Source organism: Nicotiana tabacum, chromosome 12, assembly GCF_000715075.1.
Source record: "Nicotiana tabacum cultivar K326 chromosome 12, ASM71507v2, whole genome shotgun sequence".
NCBI lineage: Eukaryota > Viridiplantae > Streptophyta > Magnoliopsida > Solanales > Solanaceae > Nicotiana > Nicotiana tabacum.
This window is the reverse complement of record NC_134091.1, coordinates 25,237,396-25,257,724: the sequence shown is the minus strand read 5'-3', so window position 1 is coordinate 25,257,724 and position 20,329 is coordinate 25,237,396. Positions and strand designations below refer to the sequence as shown.

General features: G+C 39.7%; 1 long non-coding RNA gene across 1 annotated transcript; it reads left to right on the top strand.

The window, feature by feature from the left end:
• Nucleotides 1-394: 394 nt before the first annotated feature.
• LOC142167412 (uncharacterized) lies at nt 395-1,700 on the top strand. Its single transcript, XR_012697541.1, has 2 exons — nt 395-650; nt 723-1,700. It is a non-coding gene; the product is annotated as an uncharacterized LOC142167412 (long non-coding RNA).
• Nucleotides 1,701-20,329: the final 18,629 nt, after the last annotated feature.

The following is a 20,329-nucleotide window of genomic DNA, read 5'->3' as shown; positions in this document are numbered from 1 at the left end:
TTAAGTTTTGTGAGTGATTTGAGTGAAATTTTTTGAAAAATAACTTTTTGGAATTTTTTAAATTTTCTAAAATTTTCAAAATGTATTTTCAAGTGAAAATTGAAAATTTTATGAACAAACGCTGATTTCGAAAAAAAAGTAAAATTTTTTTGAAAAAAGAAAAAAATTTCTTATGTCCAAACGGGATCTAAAATGTTTGGTCCGAAACTTTTTCTTAGTTTTGAATAATTTTTCTAACGTTAAAGGGTTAGATATATCCCTCTATTATCAAAAAATATTTAAATTTATCATTCATTTCACTATCAATATATTTGTGCCCCTAACATTATATTTTCGTTCAAAAATAACCTTAATTTGGACGTTTCACTTAAGATCTGCCCCTAATTAGACCCATTGCCTCAGAATCTCTTTCGTGTTCTCTTTTTTAATTGGAAAAAAGACACTGAAACACATAAAGAATTACTTCAGCAAATGGTTCAACGAATTAGCACCATGCCTATTTCATTCTTTTCATTGCCATTAACTTCAACAGTTTTGTCAATGACCAATTTGAGCAAAAGATCAAGAAATCAGAGGAACCCATTTCGTCTTCTTCAAATTTTCTTAGAACCATAACAATGGTGTTTCTAAATTTCTTCAACAACTTGGTGGTATGATTACTTTATAAACTCAAATCAGCAACAACAAATAATTTTTACCCATAATTTCAATGTTGCTTCCAGATATGGGTTTTGAAAATTCAAGCTCCAAAGCTTCTTCAATGGTGGTTTAGCTCCTGTGTACAAATCTCACCTCCCAATTCGCTGATAAAAGTTATAGCTTCTGAATTGATGCATTGAGCTCTTTAACTATTTCTCACACTAAAGTTAAGAAAAATCAAGATTTACAGCTAATGTATAACGAATTTAATTTTGGGAATAACACTATTTCTCTTCCTCCTCCTCCTGTCAGGCAGTCGCCAGTCGGAGTTGCTTAGGAACCGAAGCTTCAAAAATGCTTTTCGGAGCCCCGAAAAACAGGATGGTGTTGCAGTGATAGTAAAGTGGTGGTGATAGCAGCGTAATAGACGAACTCCAGTGGAAAAAGCCATGGGATTAGATTGTGAAAATTGGTTTTGAGGGTTATGTGTGTTTAATTTTATGCCATAGAAGCTGAAGAAGCTCAGCTATGGTGGGGAGAAGCGGAGCTGGGGAGAGATGAAATAAAGGTTAAATTCGTTTAGGATTTTTTAAGTGGGGCAATTTGGGTAGGGTAATTGGTATATTTTAAGTGAATCAGGTATTTAAAATTTGGAGTGGGTCTTTTTGTTCCTAAGTGGTATTCCGTCCAAATTAATGGTATTTTTGAACTAAAGTATAACAGTAGGGGCACAAATATACTGATAGTGAAACGAAGGATAAATTTAAATAATTTTTGATAGGAGAAAGATATATTTGATTCTTTACCGTTTTTTTTTCTAATTGAAAAAAAAAGAGTTGCTATTTTTTTCTTATTGACTATAGAGGTGGTGCTTTGCCTAATTGGGGTTAGGCTTGAATTAAAAATGATGCTTACATAAGCAATTAAGGTGTGATTTGGATTTGGTTATAACTATTGCTGTACTTCAGTCAACTTAATCATCCAATTCAAAAAGTTTGTAAGGGGTTAAGGTTTCATTTCCTTTTGAACCAACCCAAAATTCAAGATCAGAAATTTGGCATTTTAGCAATTGAAGTCCCCTACTATTTTTTTTTTTTCTTACTCGTGGGAGTTGTGATCTTTCCTATCTTTATTGAGAAATGGTCTGTAAATAGATGAAAACCAAGTCTGCGTAACTTGTGCGCAAATTATTCAAAGCAAAACAGATGTTGCATTAAACGCCATATCAAATATCTCAAATTTTTTTCTTTGGAAAGACACCTTTGCTGCTTAATCTGCCTATCACCTACTCCTTTCAACAATCAACCTACTTGGAGGAAATTGATTATTCCATAATTTGCCAAAAAATACTGCGTATGGTGCTTTCTTTTTACCGACAAAAAAAGCCAAATTTATTCTGCACTTTGTAAATTATTTATATTTATCATCCATTTAAGTTTTCGAATATATTTGTCCTCGCCATTTTAAGAAAGATCATGAGAGAGATTTGTAAAGCTCTAATTCTAAAAATACTAAATGAACTCCATTTTCTTAAGAGCTTAAAATATCCGTAATTATCATATACTAACTAAAGAAGGAAAAGTTTAGGAAAGAAATTGAGAGAGTTAATTAATGCAAGGCCATTATTGGATTCAAGTTTTCAAAAGTTTGCAGCTGTAATGTGTTGACGAGAAGCTTACACGGCCTGCCATGCATGCAGCAAATCTGTCATGACCCAATTTTCCCTTCGTGTGACGTCATGACGGCACCTAATCTTTATAACTAGGTAAGCCTAACATTTTGCGGAATAATGAAATAAAAATATAAATTTAATCAATTATTCAAAAATATACAACAAATCCAAAACCCGGAATATCGTGAATCACAAACTACAGAAAGAAAAATCTAGTGTCTCTATACATCAGAGTCTAACAAGGAAAAATACACAAGATAATGGACATGAAAAAGAGTAGAAGGGGACTCCGAGGTCTGCGGACGCGGCAGATATACCTTGAAATCTCCAAAGCTGTCCCGGCTCACTGACAGTGCGGCTGATAAAGTACACCTGGATCTGCACACGAAAAATATGTGCAGAGAGTAGCATGAGTACACCACAATCGGTACCCAGTAAGTGCCAAGCCTAACCTCGGTCGAGTAGTGACGACGTCAGGTCAAGGCCCTACTGGCAAATATGTAATAAAATAATATAGAGTGTAATACCGTAATAAAATAAAGGCTGAAATTTAACAACAATGAAATCATAGAAGGTAACAACTTAGTACACAAAAACGCAACAGGGGATCTCCCGAGATACCGTCCCGTAGTCCCAAACATAAATGTGCAGGGGGATCTCCCGAAATACCGTTCCGTAGTCCTAAATAAATGTGCAAGGGAATCTCCCAAAATACCGTTCCGTAGTCCCAAAATAAATGTGCAGGGAGATTTCCCGGAATACCGTTCTGTAGTCTCAAAGTAAATATGCAAAACAGGGGGATCTCCCGGAATACCGTTCTGTAGTCCCAAAGTAAATATGCAGCGCGAATGATAGAAATACAACTACATCACGAAATTTTTACAATTTAGACTAAGTACAAGTCAGGGAAGAAGCAGGAAATTCATTAAGCATGCTGCACATAATTCACATAAACAATTAAGACACGTAGACATGTTGTATTAGACTAAACATGATAGATACACATCTTGGAATAACTCAATTAAGAATGAAAATAGATTAGTACTCATTAAAATGGTATAACTCAAAATAAAAGGAAAACATGTTGCTGCTCAGTAAGAAAAGTCGGGTTTTTCACAACTAGCCTATGTACGTACTCGTCACCTCACGTACACGGTGCTCACATATCACAATAGTTCCAAATCTGAAGGGGATTTCCCCAACACAAAGTTAGGAAAGCCACTTACCTCGAGTCAAGCTCAATCAATCCGTAAAAATGCTGTTTCCACGAATATCCGGCTCTGAATGGCCCAAATCTAGCCAAAAGCAATTACATATCATAATTACAACCATAATAGACTCATCTAATTAATTAAATCAATACTTTAACAAAAATTTCGAAATTCGCCCTAAAAAGTCGATACGGGTCCACGTCTCGGAATCGGGTAAAAGTCATAAAATCCGAAAGCCTATTCACTCACGAGTCTAACCACATCAATTTTACTAAAATCCGACACCAAATGGTCCTCCAAATCCACAATTTAAACTCCCAAATCCCTAACCTCCAACTTCTAATTTTCACCTTAAATACACACTAACTAGGTGGAAAAATACATGGGGAAGCATGATTATTCATAAAAAATAAGCACAAGGGACTGAAATCCCTCGAAAATGCTCTAAAAATCGCCCTAAACCGAGTTGCAAAGTCCAAAAATAACAAAAATCGCGAAGCCCTTCGGTTTTAACCACTGCTCAGGTATTTCCGCACCTATGGAGCCTGGACTCGCACCTGCGGGTGCGCTTGTGCAGCAAAATGTGCGCATCTGCGCAAATCACTTACCCCCTATGCCTTCGCACTTGCGATGAAAGGGCTACATTTGCGCGTGCGCGCCTGTGGAATTCCCTTCCGCTTCTGCGGACCTTGCGCACCTGCGAAGACCCTAACGCATCTGCGGGCATCGCAGATGCGGAAATCACCTCGCACCTGCGACCCCCTGGCACTCCTCCATTTTTCCGCTTCTACGCCAATTTACTCGCACCTGTGGGCAGTCTTGCGCAGGTGCGATTACAGCAGAACCAGCAAAAGCACCAAATTTTCTTAAGTCCAATTTCATTCCGTTAAGCATCCGAAATACACCCGAAGCCCCCTGGGACCTCAACCAAACCTACCAACCAATCCTATAACACCATACGAATTTAGTCGTGCCTTCAAACCACATCGAACAACACCAAAAATCATTAATTAAGTACGGATTCAAGCCTAAGAACTTAGAATTTTCCAAATTCTATAAATGACGCTGAACCACGTCAAATTTAGTCCGAATTACCTTAAATTTTACACACAAGTCACAAATGACACTACGAACCTACAACCACTTTCAGAAATTCATTCCGAACTCGATATCAAAATTTTCACTATCGGCCGAAATCGCCGAAAATCTAACTTTCGCCAATTCAAGCCTAAATCTACTACAGACCTCCAAAACACATTCCGGACGTGCTCCTAAGCTCAAAATCACTCAACAGAGCTAACGGAGTCGACATAATTCCATTCCGGATCCGTCTTCACACAATTCTGACTACGGTCTAAATTCTAAGACTTAAACTCTCATTTAGGGACTAAGTGTCCCAAAATACTTCGAAACTCAAAATCAATCATCCTGGCAAGTCACAATAGCAGAAATAGATATGGGGAAAGCAGTTAATAGGGGTTCGGGACTCTAACTCTCAAAATGACCGGCCGAGTCGTTACATCCTCCCCTCTTAAAATAATCATTCGTCCTCGAACGAGCATATAGACATACCTGAAGTGGTGAAAAGATGAGGATAACGGCTGTGCATATACTGCTCGGTCTCCCAAGTCGCCTTCTCGACCGGCTGTCCCCTCCAATGAACCTTCACGGAAGCAATGTTCTTTGATCTTAGCTTTCTGAACTGCCTGTCTAAAATAGCCATTGGCTCCTCAACATAGGATAGATCCTTGTCCAATTGAACTGAGCTGAAATCCAACACATGGGACGGATTGCCATGATACTTTCGGAGCATAGAATTATGGAATACCGGATGAACTCCTGCTAGACTGGGAGGCAAGGCAAGCTCATAAGCAACCTCCCCAACTCGACGCAACACCTCAAATGGACCAATGAACCTTGGGCTCAACTTGTCTTTCTTTCCAAACCTCATACCGCCCTTCATAGGAGAAACTCGGAGCAAGACTCGCTCACCAACCATGATTGTAACATCATGAACCTTCCGGTCCGCATAACTTTTCAGTCTGGACTGGGCCGTGCGAAGTCTATCCCGAATCACCTTAACCTTCTCCAAGGCATCCTGAACCAAGTCCGTACCCAATAATCTGGCCTCATCGGGCTCGAACCAACCCATTGGGGACCGACACCGCCTACCGTACAGAGCCTCATATGGTTCCATCTGAATGCTGAACTGATAACTGTTGTTGTAAGCAAACTCCGCAAGTGGCAAGAACTGGTCCCAAGCACCCCCAAAATCTATCACACACGCACAGAACATATCCTCTAATATCTGAATAGTGCACTCGGACTGCCCGTCCATCTGAGGGTGAAATGTTGTGCTCAACTCAATCCGAGTACCCAACTCATATTGTACAGATCTCCAGAACCGTGATGTAAACTGCGTACCCTGGTCAGAGATAGTAGATACTTATACGCCATGAAGCCTGACGATCTCACAGATGTAGATTCGAGCTAGCTGCTTGGAAGAATAGGTAGTCATCACAGGAATGAAATGAGCCGACTTGGTCAGCCTATCCACAATCACCCAAACTGCGTCAAACCTCCGCTGAGTCCGTGGGAGTCCAACCACGAAACCCATAGTGATCCGCTCCCATTTTCACTTCGGAATTTCTAACTTCTAAAGCAATCCACCTGGTCGCTGATGCTCATATTTTACCTGCTGGCAATTCAGACATCGAGCCACATACTCTACTATGTTTTTCTTCATTCTCCTCCACCAGTAATGTTGTTTCAAGTCCTGATACATCTTTGCGGCACCCGGATGAATAGAGTACCGCGAACTGTGAGCCTCTTGAAGAATCAACTCACGCAAACCATCTACATTGGGCATACATATCCTGCCCTGCATCCTCAATGCACCATCATCTTCAATAGTAACCTCCTTTGCATTACCGTGTCCTTAAGGACAAGCAGACGGGGGTCATCATACTGACGCTCCCTAATACGATCATAAAGAGAAGACCGAGAGACCACACAAGCCAATACTCGATTCGGCTCAGAAATATCCAATCTCACAAACTGGCTGGCTAAGGCCTGAACATCCAACGTCAATGGCCTCTCTGCTGCTGGTAGATATGCTAAACTCCCCAAACCCTTTGCCCGGCGACTCAAAGTATCGGTCACTATATTGGCCTTCCCAGGATGGTACAAAAAATAGTGATATCATAATCCTTAAGTAGCTCAAATCACCTCTGCTGACGTAAGTTAAGATCTTTTTGCTTAAACAGATGCTGCAAACTCTGATGATCGGTGTAAATCTCACAAGGAACACCGTACAAATAATGCCGCCATATCTTCAAGGCATGAACAATAGCTGCTAACTCAAGGTCATGGACAGGATAGTTCTTTTCGTGCACCTTCAGCTGTCTGGACGCATAGGCAATCACCCTATCGTCCTGCATCAACACCGCGCCGAGACCAATATGCGATGCATCATAATATACAGTATAAGACCCCGAACTTGTAGGTAATACCAATACTGGGGTTGTAGTCAAAGCTGTCTTGAGCTTCTAAAATCTCTCCTCACATTCCTCTGTCCACATGAATGGAGCACCCTTCTAGGTCAGCCTGGTCATAGGTGCTGCAATAGATGAGAATCCCTCTACAAAGCGACGGTAATACCCCGCCAAACCAAGAAAACTTCGGATCTCTGTAGCTGAGGACGGTCTGGGCCAACTCTGCACTGCTTCAATCTTCTTCGGATCCACCTAGATACCCTCACTCGATACTATATGACCCAAGAATGCCATTGAGTCTAGCCAAAACTCACACGTAGAAAATTTTGCATATAACTTTTTTTCTCTCAAGGTCTGAAGTGCAGTCCTCAGATGCTACTCATGATCCTCCCAACTCCGGGAGTATACCAGAATGTCGTCAATAAACACAATGATGAATGAGTCAAGATAGGGCCGGAATACACTGTACATCAAGTGCATAAAAGCTGTTGGGGCATTGGTCAGCCCAAAAGACATCACAATAAACTCATAGTGACCATATCTGGTCCTAAAAGCAGTCTTCGGGATATCCGGCTCCCGAACCTTCAACTGATGCTAGCCAGAACGTAAGTCAATTTTGGAAAACACTCTGGCACCCTGTAACTGATCAAATAAGTCATCAGTACGAGGCAATAGATACCTGTTCCTCACTGTGACTTTGTTCAACTGGCGGTAATCAATACACATCCGCATAGAACCATCCTTCTTCTTCACAAATAAGACAGGGGCACACCAAGGTGGCACACTGGGCCGAATGAAGCCTTTATCAAGCAATTCTTATAACTGCTCTTTCAACTGTTTTAATTCAGGAGGAGCCATATGATTTGGAGGAATAGAGATAGGTTGAGTGCCCGACAACAAATCAATGCCAAAATCAATATCTTTGTCGGGCGGCATGCCCGGAAGATCAGCTGGAAACACATCTCGAAATCCCTCACTACTGGAACTGACTCAACTGTAGGGGTATTAATACTGACATCTCTCATATAAGCTAGATACGTGTCACACCCCTTCTCAACCATTCGTTGAGCTTTAAGAAAAGAAATAACTCTGCTGGGAGTATACTCTAAGGTACCTCTCCACTCTAATCATGGTAAACCTGGCATAGCCAGCATCACGATTTTAGCGTGACAATCAAGAATAGCATAATGGGGCGACAACTAGTCCATGTCCAAAATAATATCAAAGTCCACCATGCTGAGCAATAATAAATCGGCTCTGGTCTCAAAACCACTAAGAGCAATCAAACACGATCGATACACATTGTCCACAACAAGAGAATCTCCCACAGGAGTGGATACATAAATAGGGGAACTCGAAGAATATCGAGATACGCCCAAATACGGAGCAAAATAAGAGGACACATAAGAATATGTAGAGCCTGGGTCAAATAATACCGACGCATCTCTATGACAGACCGGAACAATACCTGTAATGATAGAATCAGAAGCAACTGCCTTTGTACGAGCAGGAAGTGCGTAATATCTGGCCTGGCCTCCCCCTCTAGGGCGACCTCTACCTCCCCGACCTCCACCTCGAGCTGGTTGAGCAGGTGGGGTGGCAACTGGTGCTGTAATCATAGCCTGAGGACCCGGTGGAGCACGTTGTGGCTAAAAAGTCTATGGAGGTGCACCCCTCCTAATCCTGGGGCAATCCCTCACCATGTGGCGAGTGTCGCCACACTCAAAACAAGCTCTAGGAGGGCGTGGCTGCTGTGACTGGCTCGAGCCAAGTCTGCTGAACTGTCCTCTAGGAACACCCCATGCAGGAGGCACACTAGATATTGGCGGTGCATAATAAGGCTCTTGGGGTCTAGAAGGAGCTGGAACACCACTGGAGGCTGGAAGAGCTGAATGAATGGGGCGGCTCACATAACCCCTACCATGGTGAGCTGCTGGGCATGAGCTCCAGAATAATAACCGGCCTCTCGAGACCTCTTGGCCTCCCTCTCCTCTTTATCCCGGACAAACATGCCCTCGAATCTCCTGGCAATACCCACAACCTACTGATAAGAAATATCCATCTCCAATTCCCTGTCCATACTACTCCGGAGGCTGGGATGGAGACCCTCAATAAACCGTCGAACCCTCTCTCGAACTGTGGAAACTAAGGCCGGTGCATGTCGGGCCAAATCACTGAAGCGAACTGCATACTCTGACACAGTCATAGCACCCTGACACAGCTGCTCAAACTTCGCGCGCCATGAGTCCCTGAGGCTCTTAGGGACATACTCTCTCAAAATATGTCCGAGAACTGAGTCCGTGTAAGTGAAGCTACCTCAGCTGGACTACCCAACTCATAAGCACGCCACCACTGATAGGCTGCTCCTCTAAGCTAGAATGTGGTAAAAGAAACCCCGCTCATCTCCGCTACGCCCATAGTGCGGAGAATACGATGACATTCCTCTAGAAAACCCTGAGCATCATCTGTAGCCAATCCACTGAAAGTAGGTGGGTGGTACTTCTTGTACCTCTCAAGTCTGAGCTGCTCCGCCTCAGAAGCTACTACCTTAACCTCGGGCTGAGCTGGAGCTACCAGCTGCATTGGTACAATCGCTGGAACTTTGTCAACCTGAACCCGCTGCTCTAGAGTACCGGCGACGGTAGTCTGTGATCCTCCCCCGGCCTGAGATATGACAGGAGCAAGTGGAATCAATCCAGCCAGAGCTAAGGTACTGAACATGCTCAGAAACTGGGCTAGAGTCTCCTGGAGGGCTGGTGCATCAACAGGTATCTCAGGTGTCTGCCCTCCAGCTTGAGCTACTGGGGGCTCCTCTGTAGCAGCTAGTGCGGGTGCTCTGGCTGCATCACGTGGACGTCCTCGGCCTCTACCCCGGCCCCAGCCTCTCGTGGCTCTAGCAGGGGGCGCGGTTGCCTGTTCATCAGATCCGCTTATATGTGTCCTCACCATCTGTGAGAGAATAGAATTCAAAAATTTTGAATCTCTGAAGTCAACAATTTTCGCACGACAAGGAATCAAAGTAGTGAAATTTTTCTTAACAGTTCCATAGCCTCCCGAAGATAAGTACAGATGTCTCCGTACCGATCCGTGAGACTCTAATAAACTGGTTTATGACTCACGACACCTACGAACCTAGAGCTCTGATACCAACTTGTCACGATCCAATTTCCCCTCCGTGTGACGTCGTGACGGCACCTAGTCTCTACAACTAGGTAAGGCTAACATTGTGCGGAATAATAAAATAAAAATATAAATTTAACCAATTATTCAAAAATACACATCAAATCCCAAAACCCGAAACATCGTGAATCACAAACTACAGAAAGAAAAATCTAGTGTCTCTATACATGAGAGTCTAACAAGGAAAAATACAGAATATAATGGACATGAGAAAGAGTAAAAGGGGACTCTGAGGTCTGCGGACGCGGCAGATATACCTTGAAGTCTCTAAAGCTATCCCGGCTCACTGACAGTGCGGCTGATAAGGTACACCTGAATCTACACACGAAAAACATGTGCAGAGAGTAGCATGAGTACACCACAATCGATACCCAGTAAGTGCCAAGCCTAACCTCGGTTGAGTAGTGACGAGGTCAGGTCAAGGCCCTACTGGTAAATATGTAATAAAATAATATAGAGTGTAATACCGCAATAAAATAAAGGCTGAAATTTAACAACAATGAAATCATAGAAGGTAACAGCTTAGTACACAGAAACACAACAGGGGATCTCCCGAGATACCGTCCCGTAGTCCCTAACGTAAATGTGCAGGGGGATTTCTCGGAATACCGTTCCGTAGTCCCAAAATAAATGTGCAGGAGGATCTCCCGGAATACCGTTCCGTAGTCCCAAAATAAATGTGCAGGGGGATCTCCCGGAATACCGTTCCGTAGTCCCAAAGTAAATATGCAAGACAGGGGGATCTCCCGGAATACCGTTCCGTAGTCCCAAAGTAAATATGCAGTGCGAATGATAAAAATACAACTACATCACGAAAGTTTTACAATTTAAACTAAGTACCAGTCAGGGAAGAAGCAGGAAATTCATTAAGCATGCTGCACATAATTCACATAAATAATTAAGACACGTAGACATGTTGTATTAGACTAAACATGATAGCTACACATATTGGAATAACTCAATTAAGAATAAAAATAGATTAGTACTCATTAAAATGGTATAACTCAAAATAAACGAAAAACATGTTGCTGCTCGGTAAGAAAAATCGGGTTTTCCACAATTATCCCGTGTACGTACTCGTCACCTCACGTACACGACGCTTACATATCACAATAGTTCCAAATCTTAAGGGGATTTCCCCCACACAAAGTTAGGCAAGCTACTTACCTCGAGTCAAGCTCAATCAATCCGTAAAAATGCCTTTTTCACGAATATTCGGCTCTGAATGGACCAAATCTAACCAAAAGCAATTACATATCATAATTACAACCATAATAGACTCATCTAATTAATTAAATCAATACTTTAACAACAATTCCAAAATCCGCCCTAAAAAGTCGACACGGGCCCACATCTCGGAATCGGGTAAAAGTCACAAAATCTGAAAGCCTATTCACTCACGAGTCACGAGTCTAACCATATCAATTTTACTAAAATCCGACACTAAATGGTCCTCCAAATCCACAATTCAAACTCACAAATCCCTAGCCTCCAACTTCCAATCTCCACCTTAAATACACACTAACTAGGTGGAAAAATACATGGGGAAGCATGATTATTGATAAAAAATAAGCACAATGGACTTACCTCAAGAAATCCCTCGAAAATGCTCGCAAAAATCGCCCTAAACCGAGTTGCAAAGTCCAAAAATGACAAAAATCGCGAAGCCATTCGGTTTTAACCACTGCCTAGGTATTTCCGCACCTGCGGAGCCTGGGCTCGCACCTGCGGGTGCGCTTGTGCGGCAAAATGTGCGCATATGTGCAAATCACTTACCTCCTCTGCCTTCGCACCTGCGATGAAAGGGCCGCATCTGTGCGTGCGCACCTGCGGACTTCCCTTCCGCTTCTGCGGACCTTGCGCACCTACGAAGACCCCTAACGCATCTGCGGGCATCGCAGATGCGGAAATCACCTCGCACCTGCGACCCCTGGCACTCCTCCATTTTCCCGCTTCTGCGCCAATTTGTGTGCACCTGCGAGCAGCCTTGCGCATGTGCGATTATAGCAAAACCAGAAAAAGCACCAGATTTTCCTAAGTCCAATTGCATTCCGTTAAGCATCCGAAACACACCCGAGGCCCCCGAGACCTCAACCAAACCTACCAACCAATCCTATAACATCATATGAACTTAGTCGAGCCTTCAAACCACATCGAACAACATCAAAAATCATGAATTAAGCATGGATTCAAGCCTAAGAACTTAGAATTTTTCAAATTCTACAAACAATGCCGAACTACGTCAAATTTAGTCCGAATTACCTCAAATTTTACACACAGGTCACAAATGACATTACGAACCTAAAGTCACTTTCAGAAATTCATTCCGAGCTCGATATCAAAGTTTTCACTATCAGCCGAAATCGCCGAAAATATAACTTTTGCCAATTCAAGCCTAAATCTACTACATACCTCCAAAACACATTCCGGACGTGCTCCTAAGCTCAAAATCACTCAACGGAGCTAACAGAGTCGACAAAATTTCATTCTGGATCTGTCTTCATACAGTTCCGACTACGATCCAAATTCTAAGACTTAAGCTCTTATTTAGGGACTAAGTATCCCAAAATACTCCGAAACTCAAACCCAATCATCCCGACAAGTCACAATAGCAAAAATAGATATGGGGAAAGCATTTAATAGGGGTTCGGGGCTCTAACTCTCAAAATGACCGGTCGAGTCCTTACAAAATCCTTCTATGATTTCCACGTCTGACGTGGCATTCTGTTGCTCACTAACAATTAATTAGGGACTCATAAATATCTTTGGACCTTACACCTCCAGACTAAGCTTAATTAGTAAAACATTTCACTTCATCCTCATGCCTTTCGAAACACCGCAACAACAATTTGGGATTCACAGTCACGGGCGGCTCTAGGGTAAGGCAGGTGAACCCTTGCCTTAGGCCCCCAAATATTTAAGGCCCTAAAATAACTTTTATATATATATATATATATATATATATATATATATATATATATATATATATATATATATATAATTATTGGTAAAACAAAATCGGGGAGTTGGACCTGATAATAGGACTAAGTGACTTAATAAAATAATTTTTTTCTCTCACTAAATTAATGAACATATTTACCTTCTCATCATTCTATTTTTCTTCCTTTGTATAGTCTTTTTTTTTATGTTTATCACGATTTTACTTTCAAATTCTCTAAATTAGCTATTCTTTTTTGTCATATTTGATTGTTCTACATACTAGAAAGCAGATTTTTTTGTGTAATATCTTTTTTAGCTAAGAAATCCCCGAAGCAAGTGTCGCAAGATTCAAAACTCGATGAATAATAGGCTTACACCTTTATCATTTTCACTTAATACATATTTTTGTATAGGATAAAGTTCAATACTATTACATGCGCCTAACCCACACATCATGCATTACGCTCTTACTACTGGATCAAAGTTATGTAGGCTTCTTTTTTGTCTCTCACTATTATAAAGATTTTGTCAAAGAAATTTAAGGGGCGTTTCACATATTTTGATTGTAGGACACCACTTCCGTTGAGATTATTAGCCCAGATACATGATATTCAATCAGCTTCATTCATATTTGGTAACTGAATGACATACTCACTGCCTTTAATGTTATTGTCATTATTATCTTATCTTAATTAATACCAGCTCCATAAAATTTGATTGAGAATGTTTGGGGCGGAAAGGGCGATCAAGGGGAGGCTAATAAAGCCTTGATTTAGTCCCTCAACATTTTGAGGCCCAAAAAACTTTTAAAAATAGATTTGTAAAAATAAAAAGACTATATGCTCTTTAACAGTAAAAATATTTTAGAACTTTGAATTAAATTACTTAAATTTTTATGTTAGTAACAACAACAACAACAACCAGTGAAATCCCACTAGTGGGGTCTAGGGAGGGTAGTGTGTACACAGACCTTACCTCTACCCCGAGGGGTAGAGAGGTTGTTTTCAATAGACCCTCGGCTGAAGAAAACGAAAAGAGACAGTATATCAGTACCATCAATAAACCTTAGAAAGAAATAACAATATCACAAGAACATAGACTAAAAGCAAAACAATAACCAGTAGATAAAGCCCAACACTAAGAGGAACGAAAGAGTAATATGAACTCAACATTAACCACTAGCAGTCTAAGACAAAATCCTAACAGGCTAGCCTCACTCTGGCGCGCCATTGGAATATGCATAACTACCTCCTAACCTACGACCCTAATGCTCGACCTCCATAACTTCCTATCTAGGTCCATATCCTCGGTAATCTGAAGTCTCATCATGTCCTACCTGATCACCTCTCCCCAGTACTTCTTAGGCTGCCCTCTACCTCTCTTTGCGCCCACCAAAGCTAGTCGCTCAGCATTTGGGATTCTCCTCTGAACGTGCCCGAACCATCTAAGCCTAGCTTCCCGAGTGATGGATACTCTGACACGCCATATTCAAGGGGAGGTGCCATGGTGTATGTTATTTGATGACAACATTGTTCCGATTGATGAGATGCGAGATGGCATCAATGAGCGGCTGGAGGTTTGGAGACGGAATAAGACGGAATACCTAGAGTGCAAGTTAAGCATCGAGCCAACGATAGCAGGATTGGACGTTAGGCTTGGATCACATGTCATCCCTAAGAGGGGCAGTTTCAAGTACCTTGGGTCAGTTATTCAGGGTGGTGGAGAGATCGATGAGGATATCACTCACCATATAGGGGTAGGGTGGATGAAGCGGAGGTTGGCGTCTGGAGTTCTATGTGATAAGAAAGTACCATCGATACTCAAAGGTAGTAATCTTTCTTAGGGTTACTGACGAATATTGTGATTTGACTATTATTTTGGGTTTTTACTCTTTGTTAATTGCCCGAATTCATTGAATGAGTTAATAATTGAATTGCAAGGCCAATTATGATTTTACTTTAATCGAAAGAGGAGTGTTGCTGCAATTCGCATTGTGTCATATTATTTGGGTTGATTTTACACCTTACATAGGTAATCGAAAGAGCTTAAAGAGCTATCAACTGACCAGTTTAGAAGAATAGTCAAAAGGCGTTCTTCGAAAGATCATTTATTCGTTGTATTTTTGCATATGTTCATAGAACCTGTCATTAGGTTGGTTAATGGAACTCTCATTCATTCGAAAGAAGAATTTGAATCCTTGAGATAACCTAATCATCTGTTGAAATCGAAAGAGTCAATAAAGTTAAGAGTGAACTTAGTACGAAGTTACCCGGAATAATAGTTGATCACATATCTTGTCACAACCCTTACTTCCCACCTTGATATTCAATCGTTGCTACTTAGTCATTAAATTTCTATTATTTTCTCACAATCGATAATCTTAGTATTTATTATTAGTTGATAATAACATAAATTAAAAGTTTATCTTTCTGGATAGTGTTAAGCTGAAGGTTTATTAGAACATTATTTAAACCAATCCTTGTGGAGACGATTTAATACTATACTATCTTTGACTAGCGAGCCTAAGTTTATACACCGGTTTTGCGCTCTTCAAAGTGCACAAATTAAGCATTTTGGGACCCCTATTTAGGGAATAACTGAAATTTATAAAGTTTTTAAAGTTTAACCGCTCAGAATCAACTTCAGACATGCGAGTCTGATTCAAATTCAGACCTGAAGTCTGAAGTTAGGCTCTTAGCAAAGCTAACTTTAGACCCGAAGGTTTTAAATTTGAACTTCGGCCTTTAAAACTTCAAACCTTTTGAGTATTAAGTTAAGCTTTGATAGAGCTCAACTTCAGATCTAAAGAAGATCATGTTTGGCCCGATCTAGTAATGACAGGGATATACTTGATTGAAGTCATGCTCTAAGCCAATATTATTAACCGTAAAATCATGTGTACAAGTTATTAGCTAAATAACCCTAAAATATTTCAACTTTTACCAAATATGTTAACGAAAAGAATAAAGTGTTTAAAAAAGAGAAATAATTTTTTTAATACTAAAATTATTATTGAAATTTCTTACAAAACTTCTATGATCTACGAACGCTAATATTTATCACTCTAAAAAATATGATTTGAATTGAAACTCTAATATCATATGCACATGTCAGCTAAACAATCTCAAATAAGTTTATTGGACTTGCTTCAAGCAAAAGTTGCATTACACTATGTCAATTAAATTATTAACCCGAGGTTAGTAAGGCAAATTCTCGGAAACTAGTGGACTCTCTTGTATTTTAAAGAAACTAAGTGGCAGCTGCATAAATTTTACTATGTTATAAAATAAAGGCCGTAAAGTAAAGACAAGTATAGAGAGAAACTGATATATTATTCAAACTTCAAATTTATGTACATAATGAACTGAAATCTCCTCTATTTATAGAAGAAAGCAAGATGCTATGTAAGTGTAACGACCCTGCTGTGTAAGCTGCTACTGTATCAGATATAGATAATCTTCTACCGGGGGTAATGTTTATCCATAATGGAGTACCGAAAGGATAAGCTCATTATACCAGATATAGATAATCTTCTACCGGTGGTAATGTTTATCCATAACGGAGTACCGAAAGGATAAGCTCATTATACCAGATATAGATAATCTTCTATCGGGGTAATGTTTATCCATAACGGAGCACCGAAAGGATAAGCTCATTGTACCAGATCTAGATAATCTTCTACCGGGTGTGATGTTTATCCATAACGGGGTATTGAAAGGATAAGTTTCTTCAGGAGACTTATTTCCAATAGAGTACTAAATAGATAAACATATTTACGGCGGAGTCTCATATAGATAAGCTTCTTCAGGAAGCCTATTTACAACGGAATACTAAATAAATATCCATAATATAATATATTTATAACACTCCCCTTTGGATGTTCATTAAAAGATAATATGCATCATTAAAACCTTACTAGGAAAACCCCGTGGAAAAAAATCCTAGTGAAGGAAAAAGAGTACACATATTTAGTAATATACATAACTAGTTGTCTCATTAAAAATCTTATAAGGAAAACCCTGTGGGAAAAACCTTAGTAAGAAAAAAATAGTATAGCGCGTATTTTACTCCCCTTAATAAAAACCTTGTTTCAAATATTTGAGTCTCCGCATTCCAATCTTATATACCATCTTCTCAAAAGTTGAAGTTGGCAAATATTTAGTGAATAAATCTGCCGGATTATCACTTGAACGGATTTGTTGCACATCAATGTCACCATTTTTTTGAAGATCATGTGTGTAGAATAATTTTGGTGAAATGTGCTTCGTTCTATCTCATTTTATAAAACCTCTCTTTAATTGGGCTATGCATGCAGCATTGTCTTCGTATAACTTGTGGATCTTTTATCACATTCCAAACCATATTTTTCTTGAATAAAATGAATCATTGATCTCAACCACACGCATTCCCTACTTGATTTATGAATAGCTATTATCTCAACATGATTTGAAGAAGTAGCAACAATAAATTGCTTTGTGGAGCGCCATGATATGACAGTACCTCCACATATAAACACGTACCCTGTTTGAGATCGAGCTTTATGTGGATAAGATAAATAACCTACATCTGCATAACCAGCAAGATCTGCACTACCTTTGTTAGAATAAAATAAACACATATCAAGTGTTCCCTTTAAATATTGCAATATATGCTTAATCTCGTTCCAATGTCTCCGTGTAGAAAAAGAGCTATATCTTGCTAGTAAATTAATAGAAAATGCTATGTCAGGCCTTGTAGCATTAGCAAGGACCAAAGAGTTCCTCATCCTCTTCTGGAGGTCGAAACAAATCTTTATTCAGTTCAAGTGATCGAACAACTATTGGTGTACTCAATGGGTGCACTTTGTCCATGTAAAAGCATTTTAAGACCCTTTATGTATAGGCAGATTAATGGATAAAGATCCCATATGCTAAATGTTCAATTTGTAGACCAAGGCAAAGTTTTGTCTTTCCAATATATTTAATCTCAAATACTTTCTTAAGATATTCAATTGCCTTTTGGAGCTCTTCTGGAGTTCCAACAAGATTTATGTCATCAACATAAACAGGTGAATATGTTTCATCAAAATCGACTCCAGGTCGTTGTGAGAATCCTTGTGCGACAAGGCGAGCTTTGTATCTTTCAATTTCATTTTTGTCATTTCTTTTTCGCACAAAAACTCATTTATGACCAACTGATTTTATACCAGCAGGTGTTTGGACCACTGGTCCAAAGATCTCTCTTTTAGCAAGTGCGTTCAATCTGATTGAATTGCCTCTTGCCATTTTGGCCAATCAGATCTTTGTCGATATTCTTCGACAGATCGGGTTTCAAGATCCTCACTATCTTGCATAATGTTAAGTACAACATTATATGCAAAAATATTATCCACCACTATTTCAGATCGATTTAAATTAATTCCTTCACCACTAGAACTTATTAAAAGCTTCTCACTCAATTGAGTCTCGGGTTCATTGATTTCTTCAAGAATCTCAGAACTAATCAGATCTTGGGTCTCTTCAGAGGATCCCTTCATAGTATCATTTTGATCATTTGTTATTTTTCTTTTTCGAGGATTTCGATACTTAGAACCCAAAGGTCTACCACGCTTCACGCGTGCTTTAGGTTCACTAGCTCTCATGCTAGTAGATGGTCCTGTTGGGACATCAATTCGGATAGGTACATTCTCTGCAAGGATATGTAACTTAGTTATCCTTTTCAATTCAGTAAACGCGTCTGGCATTTGATTTTCTATATTTTGTAAATGAATGATCTTCTGGACCTCCTGATTACATATAGGGGTATGTGGATCAAAATGGGATAATGATGAAACTTTCCATACAATTTCTCTTTTGATTTTCTTTTTCTCTCCCCCTAATTGTGGGAAATTTATTTTATCAAACCGACAATCTGCAAATCGAGCAGTAAATAAATCTCCCGTCAATGGTTCAAGATAGCAAATAATAGAGGGTGATTCAAACCCAATATATATTCCTAATCTTCTCTGCGGGCCCATCTTACTGCGCTGTGGTGGTACTACTAGCACATATACAGCACATCCAAAAATTCATAAATGGAGAATATTTGGTTCATGACCAAAAACAAATTGTGACAGAGAATATTTATTATAATGTGTCGGTCTGAGACGGATTTTCAGTAATGGATGCTCACTTGAATTTTCAGTAATTCATCTCATCATTATTGATCCAGGATGGCCCAAACGGTCATGCCAAAGCACAAAAATATTTGAATCAGTAAACTTCTGGTTTACGATAGAGTGTGCTTCAACTGTACTAATCTTTGAATAGTATAAGCCAGAAGATAAAGTTGGTAACTTTTCTACAATGTACTTTTGGTCAGAAACATTCTTTGTAATATAAAGATATTCCATTTTCATTTCATTTTATCGTCTCAACATGATACCCATTTTGGCGGATATCCACAAAACTCAACAAGTTTCTTCGGGACTTGGAGGAGAATAATGCATTGTCTATTATAAGTTTTGTTCCCTTAGACAGAAATATAGTGGCTCTTCCGGAGCCTTCAATTAAACTTATATTACCAGAAATTGTTGAAACATTTGCTTTTTCCTTATGCAAATAAGAAAAGTATTTCTGATCTTTGAATATGGCATGAGTTGTTCCACTATCAATTACACAAATATCTTTATGATTGGTCTTTGATCCAAACATAATTTGAGGATTATCCATATTCTTCAAAATAACATAAATAAAATAAATATGATAGTAAATATTATTATCAAAGCATAACTTTTATTTATGTACAACAATTACATAACCATACTATCTACTATAAACAATAAAAATTAAAATATTTATATCTCTATAGATTCATCACCGATCACATGACTTGTTTCTCCTTCCGGGAGTGCAAAGTAATCAACTACATTCAAATGCATGAAGTCTAAATTATCTTCAAAAATAAAATTTGTTTCAGCATTTTTCTCTGTATTCTTCAGGGAGGCTTGATATAGCTCAACGAGGTGCTTTGGTGTACGTTGTATGTGACCAGTGCCCTTTTCCTCCACATCTATAGCATGCATTTTATGGCTTTGCTGCTTGCACCGCTTCACGCTTTTGCTCCTTCCTTTTCCACTACTGGTGGTGAGGAGGGTTTTTTGGTGCATTATTATTACCATGATTAGAGTTTCTTCCCCAACCACGGCCATGACTACGACTGGGGCCACGTCCTCT